This window comes from Spea bombifrons, chromosome 4 (assembly GCF_027358695.1).
Source record: "Spea bombifrons isolate aSpeBom1 chromosome 4, aSpeBom1.2.pri, whole genome shotgun sequence".
NCBI classification, from domain to species: Eukaryota; Metazoa; Chordata; class Amphibia; order Anura; family Pelobatidae; genus Spea; species Spea bombifrons.
In genome coordinates this window covers 17,364,983-17,389,752 of record NC_071090.1, presented here as the reverse complement: position 1 = coordinate 17,389,752, position 24,770 = coordinate 17,364,983, and positions in this window count along the sequence as shown.

Sequence of the window (24,770 nt, the reverse complement as noted above, 5' to 3'; positions counted from 1 at the left end):
GGTCCGTTCTGCGCATGCGCTGACTTCCGATTTCGCGCATGCGCAGTAGGTGGATGCCCCACTTCCGGTTTAGCGGCAGGTCCGTTCTGCGCATGCGCTGACTTCCGATTTCGCGCATGCGCAGTAGGTGGATGCCCCACTTCCGGTTTAGCTTCAGGTCCGTTCTGCGCATGCGCTGACTTCCGATTTCGGGCATGCGCAGTAGGTGGATGCCCCACTTCCGGTTTAGCTTCAGGTCCGTTCTGCGCATGCGCCGACTTCCGGTTTGGCGCCGACTTCCGGTTTGGCGCCATATAGCTGCCAGTCAGCTGGTAGAATCTCGGTTTTGACGGTCACCTATCTGCGCGCAGCCTGTGCAGTATCGTATTTCTGCCACGTGGCTTTATTTTAAATCCGTTCTGCATCCATCAAAAGCCTTGTATAAGGATATTGCATTTCACCGATTTTCTCAAGAATCTTGTGCCTCTGTGAAAAGTGCGCTGTAACATACATACATGTGGTGGTTTGCAGTGCGATCATCGGCCGCAGCAGAAACCTCTTCAACTTTATAGCCACCATGCCTGCCGTAAGCATTCTTGTGTTGCCTTTTTTTCTACTTAATCGAAAGATTAGACATTGGGGGACATGCTAAAACGTGTGTGCTTGGTAGCGGCTATATCACACGACCAGATTATATTTCCTAGAGCCGCTCGCTGCCAGACGCTTTTCTAGTTATCATAGTAAGCTAAAACGTTTGTTTTATGTTTGTTTTCTTCTTTTGGCCTCTGTGGCATGGCATGAGTGAAGATGCACGTCTCTTAAAACATTCTGTCCGTATATTAACTTTATTTTATCTTCTAGCCTGTGGATATATTTGTGCAAGGAGACGCTGAGTTTGTAAGCTCAGGAGAATGTTGCATTTAAGTGTTTATATATGATATGTAAATGTGTGTGTGTGTGTGTGTATATATATATATATATATATATATATATATATATAGCCATCTCCCCTTAAGGTATTCTGCCTCCCTTTTGGGAAGTACATGTAGGTCATGACATGCTGTCTAAGAGAAAAACAATAGAGGCCTACAAGGCAGAGATCTGTTCTGCTGTGTTTGCCACCTTTTAAAACCTATATCTTCAAAAAAACAAAATCATGCAAAGCAGGATCTATGGGCAATTTTTGCCATGGCTTAATGATGGTAAAAACTGTAGCTGTGTATGTATATATATAAAATGTGTGTGTGTGTGTGTGGAAACTTTAGCTACAGCTAACATAGTCTTGAACAAGGCTAAATAACTGGACATACAAGATGGATTAATCGTGTCTAGCAGCTAATTCTGTAGGATTATGTCTGTCTGTATATCGTCAAGCTGGTAAGTGCTATTGGGGCTCGGGTATGTTTTTGTATGACTAGGACTTCAAGCCACAAACATTGATGAATTACATCAATTCTACAAAGTGCCGGTGAACAAAATCCCGGCCAGATTGATAACTACTGGAAGAGTTTGACTGTGGTTATTGTTGCTGTGATCGTGGTGATATAACCATGTTTTGAGCCTAAGAGACAATTACTTATCTTCTCAGTAATGTTCCATTAGATGTATAATACGTTCCCCACATAGATTGTTCTTTTTTCCCCCATTTAAGATCCTTTACCTATTACAAAATGGGCAACTTGGACAACAGGACAGCAAATGCAGATCAGCTGCTCACGCAAGATGTTGAGAGGTTTTGTAACAGCGTGGTGAACCAGTATTCAAACTTAAGCAAGGTGAGTTTCCTCATGGCTCTTCTAGTTGTGAGTGTTTTGTTACCTTTTTTTTTTTTTTTTTTTTTTTAGTTTGTGCTGGGTACTTCAAAAATAGGCTATGGCCCTTTATGCTCTTACTGTATTTTTTTCACAAGGAAAATAATTATAAAGTTAATGTAGCTGCCATTTATATTACCGGTGTATTACTTACACTGAGATTTACAGACAGGGGCCTCCTTTACAAATGTATCCATAGCTATTTTACCCCAATAAAGTGGTCTGTAGACTGTTGTACTTTCATGACTGCGTTTACATTTTATATAGCACCAACAGATTTGGTAGAGCTGTTACGATAGGGTACCGTAAAAGTAAATGCAACTTACAAATGAACATACGTTAAATGTACTGGTACCGAAGATGACAATCTTTTGGCTACACTTATTATGCCTCCCCTTTTATTATGCTGTTATTTATCAATACAATTTACACACATGCATACGCTGTTCTTGTGAATAACATGTAATCATTTGCCACGTTAACTAGTGGCTTGCTTTCCTATTCTCCTATATTATAGATATTTCCCATTATTGTTGCGGGTATATAGAGTTGTTTTATTGTGAGTTTCATTTGTTATTTTTTTTTCTTCAGCCATTTTTGGATATCGTTCTGTATATCGTCAAGCTGACAAATGCTTTTGGCGTTCAGGTATGTTTTTGTGTGACTAGGGCTTCTTTAACAACACAAGTCACAAATATTGATGAATTACATCTATTGTGCAAAGAGCAGAGGGCCAAAATCCCGGTCAGATTGAACAGATTTGACTGTGGTTATTACTGCTGTGGTCATCATGATATAACCAGGTCCCAACCCCCCCCCCCATGTTATCTGAATTTTTCATAATGTAGAAAATCAGCCAGGACAAATCATTCTTCACATGCTGATATATTTTGTTTTTTAGTTGCATCCAAGTCAAAGCCTCAATATTATACGCACATGGATTACTTTTAAGAGTTTATGGTAGATGTTTTTTTGTTTGTTTTTTTTATGGTATATTGATTATTTTTTTATTCTTTCAAGTAACCTTTTAATATATTGTATTAATATTATATAATATTATCTAAAGGGCTCCATTTTGCTAGTAACTGGCGTTTCACTCAAGGCAGTCTGTTGTGCAATGGTGTGGGGCATCCGGCTTTATTAGAGCATAAATCTCCATGGGGCTTCCAAGAGATGCAACATTACAATGTGAACATGGTGGTTTTTGGCTACTCACACCAGACAGGAGACCATCAGAAAATGTTACTGGTAAGAATTATTTGCATGTCATACTTTAGTAATATTTTTACGTTTGCTATAGAAGATGGTGACAGTTTAGCATTATTATTATTTACTGTGGGATATAGGTAGGCTGAGGCAGTGGGAGACACTCTGTATGCCTGGGTCTCTCAGATGGCTTCATCTGCATATAGCTGTGTAAAAAGTAGACTGTTTATTGATTTTAAGTGGTCAGTGTCTATGCTGGCATTTAATGTCTGTGGTGTGCTTTTTGATTATTGCAGATCTAGAGACTGTGGTTGGTTACCTGGTTGTCAGCAGTCCGTTCCTCACCCCTAACCACCCCGCGTGGACTGAGCTGAGCTCCTTGAGGTGAGTGAAATAATGGTGGGATAAACGATGATATACTCTGCAGCCGGGCATGTTCTTAATGTTTAATGCTTTGCCTTGAAGGATTATTACCAGAGTGGAAGAATGCTGCTGAGGATGTCTCAGGCATTGGGACGAATCGTCCTCGCAGGACGGGAAACGACAATATCTTACATAGAGACCATATGACTTTGGGAACGTTACGGGACCAAGTCATTTACCCAGACACTCCAGAACACTGGAAACGTAAAGGTATTCCTGATAAGGCGAGAAAAACGGTCCGGTATGTTGAAACTTCTCTTCTAATTTTCTTACACACTGAAATGACTTGCTTAGCTGTATTTAGTTAAGTGGCTTAACTACTCATCTTTGTTTTATATTCACTCCCTAGGTATTGAAGGAATACCTTGACAATGTGCAGCTGGGTTAGATTTTGGAACGTGAAGGCGGCTGGGACAGTGTTCAAGACTGGATGTACTGAGTGGGGGCGAAAAGCAGAGGATGGCAGTACGTATTTGAACTTGGTTTTAATTTACAGACTACAGAATTCTGATTTTCTAGCATTGTATATGTGTCAATTTATAGGCTGAGCTGGTGTGTTCAGTGGATGAGACACACTGCGATACTAGGATTACAGAGGAATTGGATTTAACTTTCAATATTCTGTTTTTGACCGCTAATAAATCCGTCCAACTATCTCCAATTTGTACTTGCTCAACAATGAAATGAAATGGGGGAAAAAAAACATAGTAAAACTTTATAATAGAAGCAAGTCTATAATAAAAGCAAGTCTGGGTAATCTAACTTCAAATTCACATTTTCTGAAATTAGTATTTTTCACTGTGGCTATGCTAAATCAGTCACTTTGGATTATTGACTTTGATTACGATACACAAGAGTCTTACAGCTCTGGCAATAACACCAATGTGCACAAAACTGTAAATATGGACAGTTGAAGATCCCTATGGAACCCTGTGCTAACTAATCGACCAAAGCTTCGCTCCTGTAGTTAATAAAACTAAACACACGGTGCCCAAGCAGTGCAGATTGGGATTCCGCATACGCCCAGAGCTCCTGGTGAAGGACGGCAGGCAGTTTATAATTGTTTGACGTTTATAAAGAAATGTCATTAGCGCGTGGACCTTATAAATTCTGTGACATTTTCTGCCGTTGACAGAATTTTATCCACAGAAGCCATCCGATCGTGGAAACTTTTTGCTGTCCGTGTGTTCCAAAATCAGTTGCTTAGACGTCGTCTTACACACGCTCCAGATTTTCATACATTGGTCTTCTAATGCCGTCTGTTGTCTCCAAGGTAAATCTTTTAAACATTTCATGAAAGCACTGCAGAGTCTGCATAATTGTATTTAAAAAAAAAAAAATCATAATTCCCTTCATCTCTAAAGAAAATGCTATGAAAAGGGCTCCTAGCCTGAAAAGAAAAGGTAGACCATGCGTTTATTCAAGACATTGTGTATCTTCATTAACCTTCTAGACAGATACACCTGTTGACCACACTACAACTTCTACTACTACCACTACTTGGAGACTTAATGTGCCCCTTTTGCTAAACCCGCATTTATAGTTCTTTACACTAAATACGTATATGTAACTATGCTTAGGCATTAAATAAGCAAGGCATATATGTTACAAACCCACCTTAAGTGTATACCCTTGGGAGTTATCTTCTCCTTCTCACTGAATCTACATGATTATTCCTCACCATTATGTTACCTTTACGCCGTTGTTCATTTGTAAGGGTGGGTGGGGAGAAGGTTTAGGACATGGATACTGATTAGATAAAGGTGTCCCTGGCTCTCACAGATCTCCGCACAGACCTCAGCTCTATTAACCTTCAGAACTTCAGAACTCAATCAATTTACTCTCTCTCCTATCTCAAACATGACATGCCCTTAACAACGCCACCTCTGTCTATAACTCCACTCTCGCATCTGCTCTCTATCATGTAGCACCAGTTACTACTCGCTCCTCGCGACGTTCACGCTTCCAACCCTGGCACATGACTGTAACCCCAACACCTACGTCGATGTTCCCGCACCGCTCAACGTAGTTGGCGAAAGTCCCCTCATTCCATGTCTGACTTTCTGCGCTATAAATGAATGCTATGTTCCTACTACTCTGCCTTCAATCTCCTCCCTGTCTTACAACCCTAAACGACTCTAATAATGCTTTCAATTCCCTGCTTCAACCGATCCCTACGACCCCTTCCACTAACCTTAATGCATCAGACTTTGCCACATACTTCGATAATAAAATGAAAACTATCAGAGATGACATATCTGCACAGTCACCACCCTGCCCTCATCCTTAGGCTTTCAATACCACCTGTATGCTGATGAAGCCCAGATCTATCTATCCTCCCCTGATCTCTCTCCCTCTCTTAGATTGTGTAACTAACTGCCTTGCATCTGTCTCCACCTGGATATCAACATGTTTCTTGAAACTTAACCTCTCCAAAACAGGACTTCTCATCTTCCCGCCTTCCGATGCTAAGACTCCCCCATCAATTTCCCTCATTGTTGATTGCGCCATCATCTCCCAGTCTACTCATGCACACGCAGTCTTGGTGTCACCCTTGACCTCCGACCTTTCGTTCACCCCCCACATTCAGTCTGTCTCCGTCCCCATCTTAAAAAACATTGCCAGCATCCATCCCTCCCTTCCAAACACAGCATGCCACTTAGGCTCTTGTCCATGCCCTGATTGTCTCCCATCTTGATTACTGTAACTCTGTCTAAGCTGGTCTTAACAGCTTCACCGCTCTACAATCCACCATGAATGCTGCTGCCAGACTTATCTTACTCTCTCATCGCTTTACTAACATCTCTCCCCTCTGTCAGTCTCTTCACTGGCTTCCTGTGCGCCTCAGGATTCATTTCAAAATCCTTACTCTTACCTTCAAAGCCCTTCGGTTCCCCTCCCTACATCTCCTCGTTCATCTCTAAATACACTCCACGCCGCTCTCTCTGCTCACCCAATGATCTCCTTCTCTCCTCTGATTTCTAGCTCTCATGCACGCTTACAAGATTTCTCCAGGGCTGCCCCTATCCTCTGGAATGCCCTCCCCCAGTCTATCCGTCTCTCTCCCTGCCTTCGATCCTTCAAAAAATCCCTCTTCCCCACTTCTTTAAGGGCGCTTATATTGCACATTAACACCCCCCCCCCCATATTCCCTTAGCTCACCTCTCCTAGTCTCTCTAATGCAGTACTTACACTAGTGTGGCTGCTCCATCCCTTACAATGGCACTAAATCCCTCTAGATTGTTAACTCCTTTGCGCAGGGACCTCCTCACCTGTTGTTGCTGTAAGTCAATTTGTTATGTTACATACTACTTGCTATGTCCTGTCTACCCGTTGTCCAGCGCTACAGAATCTGATGGTGCTATATAAAACATAAATAATAAGTCTCTTCGCCTATCACATTGTGCATTATACAGGGCCAGCTCAGCCCTTGAGGCTGGACAAACCGGCAAACTGAATTGTAAAGCGAGAAAGCTGAAACCCCAACCCTTGCCAATGCGAGTGAGTGGGCGCCTTTCATAGGAATAGGCGGCAGGTACTGAATCATAGTTGGGCCTCATTCTGTGTCCTTGTGGTCAGTGGGACAGTCGATCGCTGTTTAGGGAGAACCTCAACTCTTGTTTGATGAGGCAAAGGCCGCTTCTCACGAGACGTAATTACCTCTGCCAAGAAAGCGTGCTTTGCCTTGCTCATTTTAAGGGGATCCTTATGTTGTAATGCCAGTGCCAGGCTTAAGGCCTGAAGATGGCACAGCCGCACCACCAGTATATGTGCAAATCTGTTTTGTTTGGTGATACACGTGGTGTTTCTAATATTAGAACTACATTTTTATTATTTTGCTCTGTAATATTGAGGTCACTGATTCATGTTTCCCCTCTCTCGCAGTACTACCTCCACATGGACAGCAGAGGAAACAGCAGATAACAGATGACGCCATTGAATTCAGCTCTTAAGTGTTTTATGCTGATAAATATCGGTGTACACTGGAACTCGAAAGTAACTTTTTTTTTTTTTCCTTGAAGTTTAGTTCCGAAGGGAATGCTATAATTTCTTTTTGTTTTTTTTTTTGACCAAAGAATGGCCGTAGGATCGTAGATGATTGTGTCACTTCTTGTTTTGCACTAGATACCGCTGGCTAGACTAGAGGATCCCCTAAGCACCTGGCTCTGATGGGATACGCTGCATCTGCTGTAACGGTTTTCCTTTTTAAATTAATCTCCGGTTCAATTTTGTTGCACCTGACTAATCGGTTGAGTAAAATCCCTGAGCGTTGGCACTTGGCCCAAAATAGAACCAGTTGACAGGTTCGTATGTCTCACTAGGTGTGCGGGTTGGACTGAATTCATACCTCGTCAGATTTTATACAGTTCCCTGATAAAGATTTACATGTCCTTCCCAGTAAGATTTAAAATCTATTAATTTAAACTAGTAGGATGACTTTTTACATTGTTAAATGGAGCAGTCTCTACTGGAACGTAAACCATGTATTGTAGATATGTGTTTTGGGGGGGTTAAGCAAATCGTGTAACATAGAAATGTGCTTGATGAAGGCATGCACTACGTATGCAATAAATTGAATGTGTGTGAATCCTTCCCCAAAGTCTCTACTCTGTGCTTAATGTCATCCTGGCAAATGGTAAACATTCTGGGTAAAGTTTGATCCACAAACTTACTGCATTCGCTGGAACAAATCCGTACGGTTGGCTCTAACCAGCGGCCATAGAAAACTTCCCATGCCATGCGATGTAGAGACTCAGACCTTAAACGGTCCTTGGTCTGTTTTCCCCCCAATTATTGCTAAAACCTTTTGAAGTAACCTGTGTCACCGTGGATATTTATAAGGCATCCAAGGAAATTAAAATGTGCAAAAAATGTTTTTCTCCTGAACACCCCACCACCATATTATACCGGTAAGGAAGCGGGTAGCTGTAAACTTGCATAAACTACATGGATGAAATCAGGGCTCGACAAATCCCAGGCGCCAGGTCGCCGTGGCGACAGAAAATGTTGTCCTGGCGCCTAGGTTTTGTCAGCCTCTTACATCCGGAAAAAAATGTGGATGTAAGAGGCTGAGTCACCACACGGGGGCGCTGCTGTTGCTGTCTGCCCAGGAGTCTGGGCAGACAGCACAGCCACTCAGAGCCCGCCCCCGAGCCTGAGACCACTCCCACGGAGTGAGCCTGTAGGCTGAAAACGTGGTTGCTGCAAAACCAGCAATCGCGTTTTCAGCTGCCACAGGCAGCTTCAGGGAAGCAGGTTGTGTGTTGATTGGGTCCCAACACAAGTGTGGGGACCTGACACAACACCCCCCTGCTGCCTGATCGCTCCATGAGAGCGACAGTGCAGCGTTAACCCCTTTAATGCCGCGATCGCGGCATTTAGGGGTTAATTCCCGTTTTTGTAAGGGGCTCTGCTGCTGGTGGTCTGCCTGGAAGCCCAGGCAGACCAGCAACAGCAAAAATGAGCCCCCACAAGCTCTTTGATGATTCCTGTAGGCATGGAAGCCTACAGCAGTCATCAAAGACTCCCCCCTGCAATGGCTGGTCTATAGACCAGCAATTGAGTCCCAGCTGCCAGAGGCAGCTTCAGGGACAGGGGAGAGGGTTCTTTGGTCTCCCCATGAGTGTGGAGAGCAGCCCCAACACCCCCCTGCTGCCTGATCGCTCCCTGAGAGCGACAGTGCAGCGTTAACCCCTTCAATGCCACAATTGTGTATGACACATTCGTGGCATTGCAGGGGTTAACATTTGTCCCCACAAGCTTGTGGGGACTAAATATCAGTCAATGCTGTGCTCCAATGGAACATCAGCATTGAAAGGGTTAAAAAAATAATAATAATAAAAAAAAAACAGCACTGACCTGAAAGTCCAGGGTGCTTCCAGGTCAAACGCTGTGAGTTTAGTAAGTGGGCTGGTGATGATCAGATCCCTCCTGACCAACTGTTAGTTTAAAAAAATCCTGGCTCCTAACTTTTTTACCTGGCGCCTAGATTCACAAGAAATTTGTCAAGCCCTGGATGAAATCCTATGAGGAATGCCCTAGTATACACTCCTACCTTCCCACTGTAATAGGATACTTAATCATTATCCCATGGAAATCTGCAATGAAGTATATGTTGGAAAATCACACAGACGTTTCACAAGTAGTGATTTCTGAAATACCATAAATTATCCAATTTATGTGCTCGGGGGGGGGGATGACTTCTATGACTGATCACTAAAGTAGTCTACATAACTGAAATCCAAACATCTGCCACAATTCGTTTAACTTCTTTAGTGCATAATATTCCACATATAATTTAAACAGACTCCTCAATAAATATGACTTCCTAATCGAGTAGCCACGGATTGGGTTCGATGCAAAGTAAGCACTTTGGGCTTTTTGTACTTTGACGTCGGTTTTGTTTTTCCCACACAGAGCACTCGGGTCAGCACAGTCCTCCTTTTGATCTTCAAATGTATTCAAGTTTCTCTGGTCGGAAAGTTAATAAAGAGATTCAGTGCCTCGTCGGAAATAGATATATTTCAAATGAGCAAATTCCCTGGTCAATTGTAACTTCAAATTACTACGAGTGACCATTGTTGGTGACCCATTAATTTTACTCGCATTTCCTTATGTTCCATACTATGCAATGATGCACTTCTTGTAGTTGGAATCTCACTTACACAATATCCGATTCTAATACTTTGTGGGCAACACATTGATGTATTCCCTTCAAATGTTCCCCGTACCTCCCGCTTATTTAAATAAACAGGTTGTTGTGGGTTAATAATGATAAAAACACAAATTGTCTACACCGCTTGGTGGCTTTAAACCTTCCGATATAATACAAACATAAGGGTTGGATGTGAACGGACACAAAAAAAAAAAAAAAAAAAAAACACGTCTGGAGAAGCAGACTGCATGGAAACCGGTACCCTCGTCTGAAGAACTGCTTGCACGCCAGCATCTTAGATCTGCACCTGTGTTCAAAATCACTGTTACTTAAAGCGACTGATTACAGCGGCCGCAATGACGGAAGGAATGTAAGTAAGACCATTCCGATACCTTATTATATATTTTTTTTAAAAACATACCCTTTTTTTTTTACTAAACCAATAATAACTTCAACTTGATGGCAAATAATACATTACCCGTAGAAACTCATACACCTTATTTATCAAAATACAACCCATGAAGTGGCATGAAGGTGGAGGTATGTATCGGCTACTAGGATACTGTTCTGCTGGCATAAATCACCGGGCTCATCACGCGGGGTGTAATATCACGTCACTGTACACTACATCACTTATCCAAGACGAGAATGCAAGGTATACAGGTCTGCGCTTGAGTAAGTGTCGTGGGGAAGCCTTCCCTATCCATAAATATTTTAACCCCTTAATGACAATTGTCGGTTCTGGCACGTCATGCACTAACATCAGGTTAGTGACAATTGACGTGCCAGGACCGTCATGACTTTAAGCGGGTGCAGAAAGCGATCTACGTTCGCTTTCTGCACCCAAACGGTGTTGCTGTAATGCCTCGACCTCGAGGCATTCAGCAACACCACGATCGGCACTAGGGGCCATGTCTGGCCCCTCCCCGGGGTGTCAACTTCCGCCATACCTTGTATGGCGGCGGACGCCCGTTTTAAAAGCGTTTAGGAGGCGATCAACGATCACCTCCTAAACTTAAATGGTGTCGCTGGAATGCCTCCATCAGGAGGCATTCAGCGACACCAAATACTTACCCCAGGACGGGCTGTGACCGCTCCGGAGAGCGGTCATAGCCGCCGCTGCAAGTGATCTTTGCCATCCGCAAGACGGTGGCCACCCTGTAAAAAAAAAAAAAAATAAGTAAAAAGCAATCAAGTTGAAAAAGTTCGCTAGATGGTCTCCAGACCCTCTAGAGAACTCTGGCTCCACTTGCAGGTTGAATACAGGTACTGCATTCAACCATGCAAGTCAATGGAGCGCATCTTTCTAATCACTGTGATTAGTAATATTAAATTAAAAATAACAATTAGAAAAAAATAGTTTAAAAAAAAAACAGTAAAATGTAAAAATAATTTCCCACTGATGTCACTATCAGGGGAACCTTCAAGTTGAAAAAAATGTAAAAATAAATAAAATAATTTATATATGAAAAATATATTTTTGTGAGCAAGTCCTAAAATTGCACATTTGCTTAAAACAATTCTCGCATGGAAAGAGTTAAAATACTGGCATATTAAATGCCCAAATTTATGATTTGATGGGGTAAATTGAATTGGCCGGGTTCAACAATGTCCCAATTAACACGGGGGGAAGGATGGCCACACATCTAATTTCCAATTAGAAAAATGCACACGTCCCAAATGTGGCCTTTTAGTTCCCCACTGGACTCAGGAGATGTTGCTGAACACATATTGGGGTGTCGTGTGACAGCGGCATATACCAGGAGCTGTAAATTCATACATAAAGTAGGTGTGTGGGGGGAAAAATACACACAAAAAAATACTACTGCAAACTTGCTGCAAAATGCTGGTGGTAAAATGTGTGCATGCAAAGAGTTAAAATACCAGCATTTAAAACACTCTGGGGTGTCTAGTTTTCAAAAATATATGGTTTTATTGGGCGCACTGAAATGGCACCAGCTATTTTCTGTGCATTCTATATCTCCTGCCATGTGATATACTTACTGCCCCAGCCCCGACTCTGCGAACATTGCGTGTGCAAAGTGCTCCACCTGATTTCACGCAGCTAACCCGTGGAAAGTGATTGGACTGCAGTGGAGGAGAGCAGATGCCGCTGCCCCCTAAGGTTAAGTACCCTATTTTTTAAATCTTAATGAATGTGCCACTTTCCATCACCGGATGCCACTACCTGGGAGTTCACCAAGTTGGACAACAAGGAAGGACAGAGAAGGCCTGGGAGACTCCCTGCAATCAATATTCCACTGAACTGTCAAGTGCTGCCTACTGCTTTTTGTGTTTCCCCCACCTCCATTCCATTCCCATCACCATTTTCCTTCACATACCGTGTTCACAATCCTCTTGTTCCTCTTTTCTCTTTCCTCTGTTGTTAGTAAAATCATTATCTCTCTCCAGCCATCTGCAACCCCACACTATGTCTGTAATGCACCATGACTACTTTCTTCTCCCCTTCTCTCATCCCAAGCACTTTTCAACGTCACCTCCCCTCACTCCCGTCTTGGCTACTGTTACTCTGTCTTAGCTGGTCTCCCTCTTAACCGTCTCACCTCTCTACAATCCACCATGAATGCTGCTGCCAGACTCCTCTTCCTCTCCCGTCGCTTTACTAACGTCTCTCCCCTCTGTCAGTCTCTTCGCTGGCTGCCTGTGCGCTTCAGGATTCATTTCAAAATCCTCACTCTTTCTTTCAAAGCCCTTCACAGCGTTTCCCCTCCCTACATCTCCTCGCTCATCTCTCTAAATACACTTCACACCGGTCCCTCCGCTCATCCAACGATTTCCTTCTATCCTCTCCTCTGATTTCTAGCTCTCATGCACGCTTACGAGATTTCTCCAGGGCTGCTCCTATCCTCTGGAATGCCCTCCCCCGGTCTATCCTTCTCCCCACTGCCTTCGGTCCTTCAAAAGATCCCTCAAGACCCACTTCCTTAAGGACGCTTATAATATTGCACATTAACAACCCCCATATTCCCTTAGCTCATCTCTCCTAGTCCCTCTAATGCAATACTTACACTAGTGTGGCTAGTCTATCCCTTACAATGGCACCTTTTAACTATGGTGTAATACACCCTAAATCCCTCTAGATTGTAAGCTCCTTTGAGCAGGGCTCTCCTCACCTGTTGTTTCTGTAAGTCAATGTGTTATGTTACACGCTACTTGCTATGTCCTGTCTACCCATTGTACAGCGCTCTGGAATTTGATGGTGCGATATAAAACAGTAAATAATAAAAATAGTCTGCGCTTGCGTTCGCTTGAACGTTCGCATTCGGTTTTGTAGTCCTTTGCCAACTACGGAGCTGAAGATAAACCCAAACACACAACATTATTTTATACAGCCATAGTTAGCGCAGTTACTGCAGGTCTTGGACGCCAATCGTATCATATTCCTCTTTTTTTTTTTTTTTTCCTGGGTCGGGGCGGCATTTCAGACACAAAGCTATTCTGCTGGCTGAAAAATGGTCTTTCTGGCATCTTTTCTTTTTTATTTGCTTTTTTCTTCATCTGAAATTTTACTGTTTTGTTGTTTGTTTGTTTGTTTTTTGCATGGGTCCTTTCTTGGAGCTTGAACACGAGAAAACATATTTGTCAATTGGCAGAAAAAGAGAGCATTCATCAAATGGTAAGCAATTAATATTTAATCAATCAAAAGACACAGGGGATGGGGAGGAAAAGCCGGCTTTGATGGGCAGTCACGTATTATAGTACCCGCACCACGCCAGAGACAGACTGGGAAAAAGGACTGAAGAGTGGAGAGCATTTCTTTTGGTGAACAAAGGGGTAGGCAAAGGGCAAGCGTTGGCTTTATATTGGGTGCTGTCCGACGGTAACACTCGCCAGCACCGCATAATGAAAATGCCTACCTGTACCCTCCTAGCATTATAATCATGCTAAATAGAGACAGCTCTTGGTGGCCCTGGGTTGTTCCTCTCCCTACACAGATCTCCATTACTATTATTACACATTTTATCCTCGCTACACTTAAGGACAGTCTATTCTGTCCTCAACGTGGATCTGAAACCAAAAATGAACTAGTCTACCTCTCAAATCCCTAAAGTGGGAATTAAGGAGTTAATACATATTACCGTATTTGCTCGATTATAAGACGAGGTTTTTTTCAGAGCAAATGCTCTGAAAAATACCCCTCGTCTTATAATCGGGGTCGTCTTCTAATCAGACCTCAAATAGAGGTCTGATTAGGAGACTAAGATCCAGATCCCCCGCACCGCTGCAGGGGACCTGGATCCTCCTGTCGTCGCTCCCCCCCCACCACACACTTACCGGTGCTTCCGGAGGTGAAGTTGGAAGCGGGGGTTTGTATGCGTCCGTCGCAAATACCTTCCCCGACTGTCAGAGATCAGAGTTCCAGAGTTCCTGATCTCTGACAGCCGGGGAAGCTATTTGCGACGGACGCATACAAACCCCCGCTGCCAACTCCACCTCCTTCCGGCTGCCGCGGAATGAGACGTCAACCCGCTGCCCCGGCAATACAGCAGGAAATTGGAAGCACCGGTAAGTAAGTGTGTGTGTGTGTGTGTGTAGGGCATTTCTGGAATGCCTTACACCCCTATATGCCACTCTGGCACTTAGGGGGTTAAAAGGCATATTATGGGGCAGAGTGGCATATAGGGAGGTATAAGGCATTTCAGGAGGCATAGTGGCGTTAAGGGGGCATTTAATAGTGCACTCTGCCTCCTGAAATGCCTTATACCTCCCTATATGCCACTCTGCCCCATAATATGCCTTTTAACCCCCTAAATGCCAGAGTGGCATATAGGGGTATAAGGCATTTCTGGAGGCAGAGTGCTCTATATAATGCCTTTTAACTCCCTTAATGCCACTCTGCCTCCTGGAATGCCTTATACCTCCCTATATGCCACTCTGCCCCATAATATGCATTTTAACCCCCTAAATGCCAGAATGGGATATAGGGGTATAAGGCATTTCTGGAGGCAGAGTGGCACATAGGGGGTCAAAAGGCATACCATGGGGCACAGTGGCATATAGAGGGTTAAAAGGCATATCATGGGCCACAGTGCCATATTGGTGTGGCAAGCCTGGGGGCAGATGTGCGTAACTGGGGGACAGGTTGGAAAATACAAGAAATAAAAACAAAAAAAAAATATTTTTCTCAATCATAGCTTTTATTAAAAAAAATAGTTTACATGAATTAACATTTACTGGTAAAACTTTTTTCCTTTAGGGTCGTCTTATATTCAGGCTTTTTCTTTTTTTCCTAAGTTAATATTCAGATTTTGGGGGGTCGTCTTATAATCAGGGTCGTCTTATAATCGAGCAAATACGGTATATGTGTTTATCCATAAGTCTCTGCTTCCATTGGAAACTCTGCAGGTTTTTGAATTCCGGACAGCACTGATTCGTATTCAATTTCTTTGTGGTACATGGTGCTAATTAACGCCCAGCAGTAATAGCCGTGCAAGGCCTCACGCATACACCTTACACTTACGGTGCTCATGGCTTCCTTTTTATTGACTTTCAACTCCATAATCTGACTCTTTATCTGTTGTTAAAAGTCGTGGCAAGAAACCCAATCCTATTTCAGTTATCTGGCTGTAATCATCGACCTGACCGCTGTCCAGTCCTGTTCTCTGGTGACCTGACACCACTCCTGTGTAATTCGCCTGCTACCCTTGCCGAGTGACCGGACTGCGAGTTACCTACAGCCGTTGGTAAGTGACCTCACTACGGACCAAATGTTTTAGAACCCCTTCTGCTCGGTTAAGATAACTACTGCAACCTATTCCTGTTATTTGCTTTTTTAAGGGAACATACATGGAACAAGCATAAAGCCACCTTGAAGCTAAAACAAGACCAAGAACTGTCTCAGGACACACGGGCAGCCTCGATGGACTTTGGCGGTTCTGCTGTGCGGAAACGTTGGGGATCTTCCACATTATCTGCTCTTCTGCCATGTATGTATTGGTTTTTTATAATTTATGCTCTAGTAGCACTTTTGTGCATAATAAAGTATTTTGCTTATTTTATTTGAACGCACCTCAATACTGCTGCAGCCATATTCTAAATATTCTAAATTTCCTTGTAACAAGGGAAATGCATGGCTTTCTTGTCACTCATTGGCTGCTTTTTTTTTTTTTTTTAAGAATGCATATTAATGCATATTTAACATGATTTTTTGTGAAGCTGTCTGTGACATTATATTTTCCCTTTAAGATAAGCAGTAACAGAACAGTGATATTTATCCATAGTTGTGAGTTTTTGTGTTGCCACCTACCTCTGCCGCATCAGGTGAGAAGAATCGTACGCGCCGAGACCCAGAGGCAATGATCAGGAAATACACACGGGGCTCGAGGCAGGTACTTCTCAAACATGTGTTAAAATATTGCAGTTAGTTAAATGTTTGGGGTCTGCTAGCTGTTTTCATGGAAATTTGTAGCTGTAATATAGCAAAAAGAGTTTTCTAATAATCAATTAGCCTTTTAAACTTAAACTTGAATTAGTGATAACAACGTGTCATCAGACCGCAGGCTGTTTTCTGTATTTCTGATCTGGTTGATATTTTGATGGGCCAAATGTGTATGCGTGTGTGTGTGAATATAATTGCTGTAAAACATAAATACTGTGTATATATACATATACAAACATTAAAGATTAAATGTGTTTTTACCAAGAAAATGTAAAATTATAGAATCCAATTACAGGACTATGTGAAACCTGTGCTGACAGCTGTGTGTTTAGAAAAGAATCTGCTACCATGCTGCTGCAGATCATCTTCATCAATGAAATGATCTGTCTCAATCTTTCATCAGCTAAAAAGTCGGGGTCAGGTCCGTTGTGCGCATGCGCGGGCTTCCAGTTTGGCGCATGCGCAGTAGGGGGACGGTCACTTCCGGGTTTGGCCGACTTCCGGTTTAGTCCGGCCCGTTGTGCGCATGCTCGAACTTCCGGTTTCGCGCATGCGCAGTAGGTGGATGCCCCACTTCCGGTTTAGGGTCAGGTCCGTTCTGCGCATGCGCTGACTTCCGATTTCGCGCATGCGCAGTAGGTGGATGCCCCACTTCCGGTTTAGCTTCAGGTCCGTTCTGCGCATGCGCTGACTTCCGATTTCGCGCATGCGCAGTAGGTGGATGCCCCACTTCCGGTTTAGCTTCAGGTCCTTTCTGCGCATGCGCTGACTTCCGATTTCGCGCATGCGCAGTAGGTGGATGCCCCACTTCCGGTTTAGCGGCAGGTCCGTTCTGCGCATGCGCTGACTTCCGATTTCGCGCATGCGCAGTAGGTGGATGCCCCACTTCCGGTTTAGCGGCAGGTCCGTTCTGCGCATGCGCTGACTTCCGATTTCGCGCATGCGCAGTAGGTGGATGCCCCACTTCCGGTTTAGCTTCAGGTCCGTTCTGCGCATGCGCTGACTTCCGATTTCGGGCATGCGCAGTAGGTGGATGCCCCACTTCCGGTTTAGCTTCAGGTCCGTTCTGCGCATGCGCCGACTTCCGGTTTGGCGCCGACTTCCGGTTTGGCGCCGACTTCCGGTTTGGCGCCATATAGCTGCCAGTCAGCTGGTAGAATCACGGTTTTGACGGTCACCTATCTGCGCGCAGCCTGTGCAGTATCGTATTTCTGCCACGTGGCTTTATTTTAAATCCGTTCTGCATCCATCAAAAGCCTTGTATAAGGATATTGCATTTCACCGATTTTCTCAAGAATCTTGTGCCTCTGTGAAAAGTGCGCTATAACATACATACATGTGGTGGTTTGCAGTGCGATCATCGGCCGCAGCAGAAACCTCTTCAACTTTATAGCCACCATGCCTGCCGTAAGCATTCTTGTGTTGCCTTTTTTTCTACTTAATCGAAAGATTAGACATTGGGGGACATGCTAAAACGTGTGTGCTTGGTAGCGGCTATATCACACGACCAGATTATATTTCCTAGAGCCGCTCGCTGCCAGACGCTTTTCTAGTTATTATAGTAAGCTAAAACGTTTGTTTTATGTTTGTTTTCTTCTTTTGGCCTCTGTGGCATGGCATGAGTGAAGATGCACGTCTCTTAAAACATTCTGTCCGTATATTAACTTTATTTTATCTTCTAGCCTGTGGATATATTTGTGCAAGGAGACGCTGAGTTTGTAAGCTCAGGAGAATGTTGCATTTAAGTGTTTATATATGATATGTAAATGTGTGTGTGTGTGTGTATATATATATATATATATATATATATATATATATATATATATATATATATATATATATATATATATATATATATATATATATATATATAGCCATGTTGTCCTGAACCATCTCCCCTTAAGGTATTCTGCCTCCCTTTTGGGAAGTACATGTAGGTCATGACATGCTGTCTAAGAGAAAAACAATAGAGGCCTACAAGGCAGAGATCTGTTCTGCTGTGTTTGCCACCTTTTAAAACCTATATCTTCAAAAAAACAAAATCATGCAAAGCAGGATCTATGGGCAATTTTTGCCATGGCTTAATGATGGTAAAAACTGTAGCTGTGTATGTATATATATATAAAATGTGTGTGTGTGTGTGGAAACTTTAGCTACAGCTAACATAGTCTTGAACAAGGCTAAATAACTGGACATACAAGATGGATTAATCGTGTCTAGCAGCTAATTCTGTAGGATTATGTCTGTCTGTATATCGTCAAGCTGGTAAGTGCTATTGGGGCTCGGGTATGTTTTTGTATGACTAGGACTTCAAGCCACAAACATTGATGAATTACATCAATTCTACAAAGTGCCGGTGAACAAAATCCCGGCCAGATTGATAACTACTGGAAGAGTTTGACTGTGGTTATTGTTGCTGTGATCGTGGTGATATAACCATGTTTTGAGCCTAAGAGACAATTACTTATCTTCTCAGTAATGTTCCATTAGATGTATAATACGTTCCCCACATAGATTGTTCTTTTTTCCCCCATTTAAGATCCTTTACCTATTACAAAATGGGCAACTTGGACAACAGGACAGCAAATGCAGATCAGCTGCTCACGCAAGATGTTGAGAGGTTTTGTAACAGCGTGGTGAACCAGTATTCAAACTTAAGCAAGGTGAGTTTCCTCATGGCTCTTCTAGTTGTGAGTGTTTTGTTACCTTTTTTTTTTTTTTTAGTTTGTGCTGGGTACTTCAAAAATAGGCTATGGCCCTTTATGCTCTTACTGTATTTTTTTCACAAGGAAAATAATTATAAAGTTAATGTAGCTGCCATTTATATTACCGGTGTATTACTTACACTGAGATTTACAGACAGGGGCCTCCTTTACAAATGTATCCATAGCTATTTTACCCCAATAAAGTGGTCTGTAGACTGTTGTACTTTCATGACTGCGTTTACATTTTATATAGCACCAACAGATTTGGTAGAGCTGTTACGATAGGGTACCGTAAAAGTAAATGCAACTTACAAATGAACATACGTTAAATGTACTGGTACCGAAGATGACAATCTTTTGGCTACACTTATTATGCCTCCCCTTTTATTATGCTGTTATTTATCAATACAATTTACACACATGCATACGCTGTTCTTGTGAATAACATGTAATCATTTGCCACGTTAACTAGTGGCTTGCTTTCCTATTCTCCTATATTATAGATATTTCCCATTATTGTTGCGGGTATATAGAGTTGTTTTATTGTGAGTTTCATTTGTTATTTTTTTTTCTTCAGCCATTTTTGGATATCGTTCTGTATATCGTCAAGCTGACAAATGCTTTTGGCGTTCAGGTATGTTTTTGTGTGACTAGGGCTTCTTTAACAACACAAGTCACAAATATTGATGAATTACATCTATTGTGCAAAGAGCAGAGGGCCAAAATCCCGGTCAGATTGAACAGATTTGACTGTGGTTATTACTGCTGTGGTCATCATGATATAACCAGGTCCCAACCCCCCCCCCCCCATGTTATCTGAATTTTTCATAATGTAGAAAATCAGCCAGGACAAATCATTCTTCACATGCTGATATATTTTGTTTTTTAGTTGCATCCAAGTCAAAGCCTCAATATTATACGCACATGGATTACTTTTAAGAGTTTATGGTAGATGTTTTTTTGTTTGTTTTTTTTATGGTATATTGATTATTTTTTTATTCTTTCAAGTAACCTTTTAATATATTGTATTAATATTATATAATATTATCTAAAGGGCTCCATTTTGCTAGTAACTGGCGTTTCACTCAAGGCAGTCTGTTGTGCAATGGTGTGGGGCATCCGGCTTTATTAGAGCATAAATCTCCATGGGGCTTCCAAGAGATGCAACATTACAATGTGAACATGGTGGTTTTTGGCTACTCACACCAGACAGCAGACCATCAGAAAATGTTACTGGTAAGAATTATTTACATGTCATACTTTAGTAATATTTTTACGTTTGCTATAGAAGATGGTGACAGTTTAGCATTATTATTATTTACTGTGGGATATAGGTAGGCTGAGGCAGTGGGAGACACTCTGTATGCCTGGGTCTCTCAGATGGCTTCATCTGCATATAGCTGTGTAAAAAGTAGACTGTTTATTGATTTTAAGTGGTCAGTGTCTATGCTGGCATTTAATGTCTGTGGTGTGCTTTTTGATTATTGCAGATCTAGAGACTGTGGTTGGTTACCTGGTTGTCAGCAGTCCGTTCCTCACCCCTAACCACCCCGCGTGGACTGAGCTGAGCTCCTTGAGGTGAGTGAAATAATGGTGGGATAAACGATGATATACTCTGCAGCCGGGCATGTTCTTAATGTTTAATGCTTTGCCTTGAAGGATTATTACCAGAGTGGAAGAATGCTGCTGAGGATGTCTCAGGCATTGGGACGAATCGTCCTCGCAGGACGGAAAACGACAATATCTTACATAGAGACCATATGACTTTGGGAACGTTACGGGACCAAGTCATTTACCCAGACACTCCAGAACACTGGAAACGTAAAGGTATTCCTGATAAGGCGAGAAAAACGGTCCGGTATGTTGAAACTTCTCTTCTAATTTTCTTACACACTGAAATGACTTGCTTAGCTGTATTTAGTTAAGTGGCTTAACTACTCATCTTTGTTTTATATTCACTCCCTAGGTATTGAAGGAATACCTTGACAATGTGCAGCTGGGTTAGATTTTGGAACGTGAAGGCGGCTGGGACAGTGTTCAAGACTGGATGTACTGAGTGGGGGCGAAAAGCAGAGGATGGCAGTACGTATTTGAACTTGGTTTTAATTTACAGACTACAGAATTCTGATTTTCTAGCATTGTATATGTGTCAATTTATAGGCTGAGCTGGTGTGTTCAGTGGATGAGACACACTGCGATACTAGGATTACAGAGGAATTGGATTTAACTTTCAATATTCTGTTTTTGACCGCTAATAAATCCGTCCAACTATCTCCAATTTGTACTTGCTCAACAATGAAATGAAATGGGGAAAAAAAAACATAGTAAAACTTTATAATAGAAGCAAGTCTATAATAAAAGCAAGTCTGGGTAATCTAACTTCAAATTCACATTTTCTGAAATTAGTATTTTTCACTGTGGCTATGCTAAATCAGTCACTTTGGATTATTGACTTTGATTACGATACACAAGAGTCTTACAGCTCTGGCAATAACACCAATGTGCACAAAACTGTAAATATGGACAGTTGAAGATCCCTATGGAACCCTGTGCTAACTAATCGACCAAAGCTTCGCTCCTGTAGTTAATAAAACTAAACACACGGTGCCCAAGCAGTGCAGATTGGGATTCCGCATACGCCCAGAGCTCCTGGTGAAGGACGGCAGGCAGTTTATAATTGTTTGACGTTTATAAAGAAATGTCATTAGCGCGTGGACCTTATAAATTCTGTGACATTTTCTGCCGTTGACAGAATTTTATCCACAGAAGCCATCCGATCGTGGAAACTTTTTGCTGTCCGTGTGTTCCAAAATCAGTTGCTTAGACGTCGTCTTACACACGCTCCAGATTTTCATACATTGGTCTTCTAATGCCGTCTGTTGTCTCCAGCACGTTGCCTCTTTCAACTGTGAACAAAGCTATTCCAACCTAAGAGGATAAGAAAAGGAAGCACAGTGTCACACAGAAAGTCCCTATGGAAGCACCACAAGGTAAATCTTTTAAACATTTCATGAAAGCACTGCAGAGTCTGCATAATTGTATTTAAAAAAAAAAAAATCATAATTCCCTTCATCTCTAAAGAAAATGCTATGAAAAGGGCTCCTAGCCTGAAAAGAAAAGGTAGACCATGCGTTTATTCAAGACATTGTGTATCTTCATTAACCTTCTAGACAGATACACCTGTTGACCACACTACAACTTCTACTACTACCACTACTTGGAGACTTAATGTGCCCCTTTTGCTAAACCCGCATTTATAGTTCTTTACACTAAATACGTATATGTAACTATGCTTAGGCATTAAATAAGCAAGGCATATATGTTACAAACCCACCTTAAGTGTATACCCTTGGGAGTTATCTTCTCCTTCTCACTGAATCTACATGATTATTCCTCACCATTATGTTACCTTTACGCCGTTGTTCATTTGTAAGGGTGGGTGGGGAGAAGGTTTAGGACATGGATACTGATTAGATAAAGGTGTCCCTGGCTCTCACAGATCTCCGCACAGACCTCAGCTCTATTAACCTTCAGAACTTCAGAACTCAATCAATTTACTCTCTCTCCTATCTCAAACATGACATGCCCTTAACAACGCCACCTCTGTCTATAACTCCACTCTCGCATCTGCTCTCTATCATGTAGCACCAGTTACTACTCGCTCCTCGCGACGTTCACGCTTCCAACCCTGGCACATGACTGTAACCCCAACACCTACGTCGATGTTCCCGCACCGCTCAACGTAGTTGGCGAAAGTCCCCTCATTCCATGTCTGACTTTCTGCGCTATAAATGAATGCTATGTTCCTACTACTCTGCCTTCAATCTCCTCCCTGTCTTACAACCCTAAACGACTCTAATAATGCTTTCAATTCCCTGCTTCAACCGATCCCTACGACCCCTTCCACTAACCTTAATGCATCAGACTTTGCCACATACTTCGATAATAAAATGAAAACTATCAGAGATGACATATCTGCACAGTCACCACCCTGCCCTCATCCTTAGGCTTTCAATACCACCTGTATGCTGATGAAGCCCAGATCTATCTATCCTCCCCTGATCTCTCTCCCTCTCTTAGATTGTGTAACTAACTGCCTTGCATCTGTCTCCACCTGGATATCAACATGTTTCTTGAAACTTAACCTCTCCAAAACAGGACTTCTCATCTTCCCGCCTTCCGATGCTAAGACTCCCCCATCAATTTCCCTCATTGTTGATTGCGCCATCATCTCCCAGTCTACTCATGCACACGCAGTCTTGGTGTCACCCTTGACCTCCGACCTTTCGTTCACCCCCCACATTCAGTCTGTCTCCGTCCCCATCTTAAAAAACATTGCCAGCATCCATCCCTCCCTTCCAAACACAGCATGCCACTTAGGCTCTTGTCCATGCCCTGATTGTCTCCCATCTTGATTACTGTAACTCTGTCTAAGCTGGTCTTAACAGCTTCACCGCTCTACAATCCACCATGAATGCTGCTGCCAGACTTATCTTACTCTCTCATCGCTTTACTAACATCTCTCCCCTCTGTCAGTCTCTTCACTGGCTTCCTGTGCGCCTCAGGATTCATTTCAAAATCCTTACTCTTACCTTCAAAGCCCTTCGGTTCCCCTCCCTACATCTCCTCGTTCATCTCTAAATACACTCCACGCCGCTCTCTCTGCTCACCCAATGATCTCCTTCTCTCCTCTGATTTCTAGCTCTCATGCACGCTTACAAGATTTCTCCAGGGCTGCCCCTATCCTCTGGAATGCCCTCCCCCAGTCTATCCGTCTCTCTCCCTGCCTTCGATCCTTCAAAAAATCCCTCTTCCCCACTTCTTTAAGGGCGCTTATATTGCACATTAACACCCCCCCCCCCATATTCCCTTAGCTCACCTCTCCTAGTCTCTCTAATGCAGTACTTACACTAGTGTGGCTGCTCCATCCCTTACAATGGCACTAAATCCCTCTAGATTGTTAACTCCTTTGCGCAGGGACCTCCTCACCTGTTGTTGCTGTAAGTCAATTTGTTATGTTACATACTACTTGCTATGTCCTGTCTACCCGTTGTCCAGCGCTACAGAATCTGATGGTGCTATATAAAACATAAATAATAAGTCTCTTCGCCTATCACATTGTGCATTATACAGGGCCAGCTCAGCCCTTGAGGCTGGACAAACCGGCAAACTGAATTGTAAAGCGAGAAAGCTGAAACCCCAACCCTTGCCAATGCGAGTGAGTGGGCGCCTTTCATAGGAATAGGCGGCAGGTACTGAATCATAGTTGGGCCTCATTCTGTGTCCTTGTGGTCAGTGGGACAGTCGATCGCTGTTTAGGGAGAACCTCAACTCTTGTTTGATGAGGCAAAGGCCGCTTCTCACGAGACGTAATTACCTCTGCCAAGAAAGCGTGCTTTGCCTTGCTCATTTTAAGGGGATCCTTATGTTGTAATGCCAGTGCCAGGCTTAAGGCCTGAAGATGGCACAGCCGCACCACCAGTATATGTGCAAATCTGTTTTGTTTGGTGATACACGTGGTGTTTCTAATATTAGAACTACATTTTTATTATTTTGCTCTGTAATATTGAGGTCACTGATTCATGTTTCCC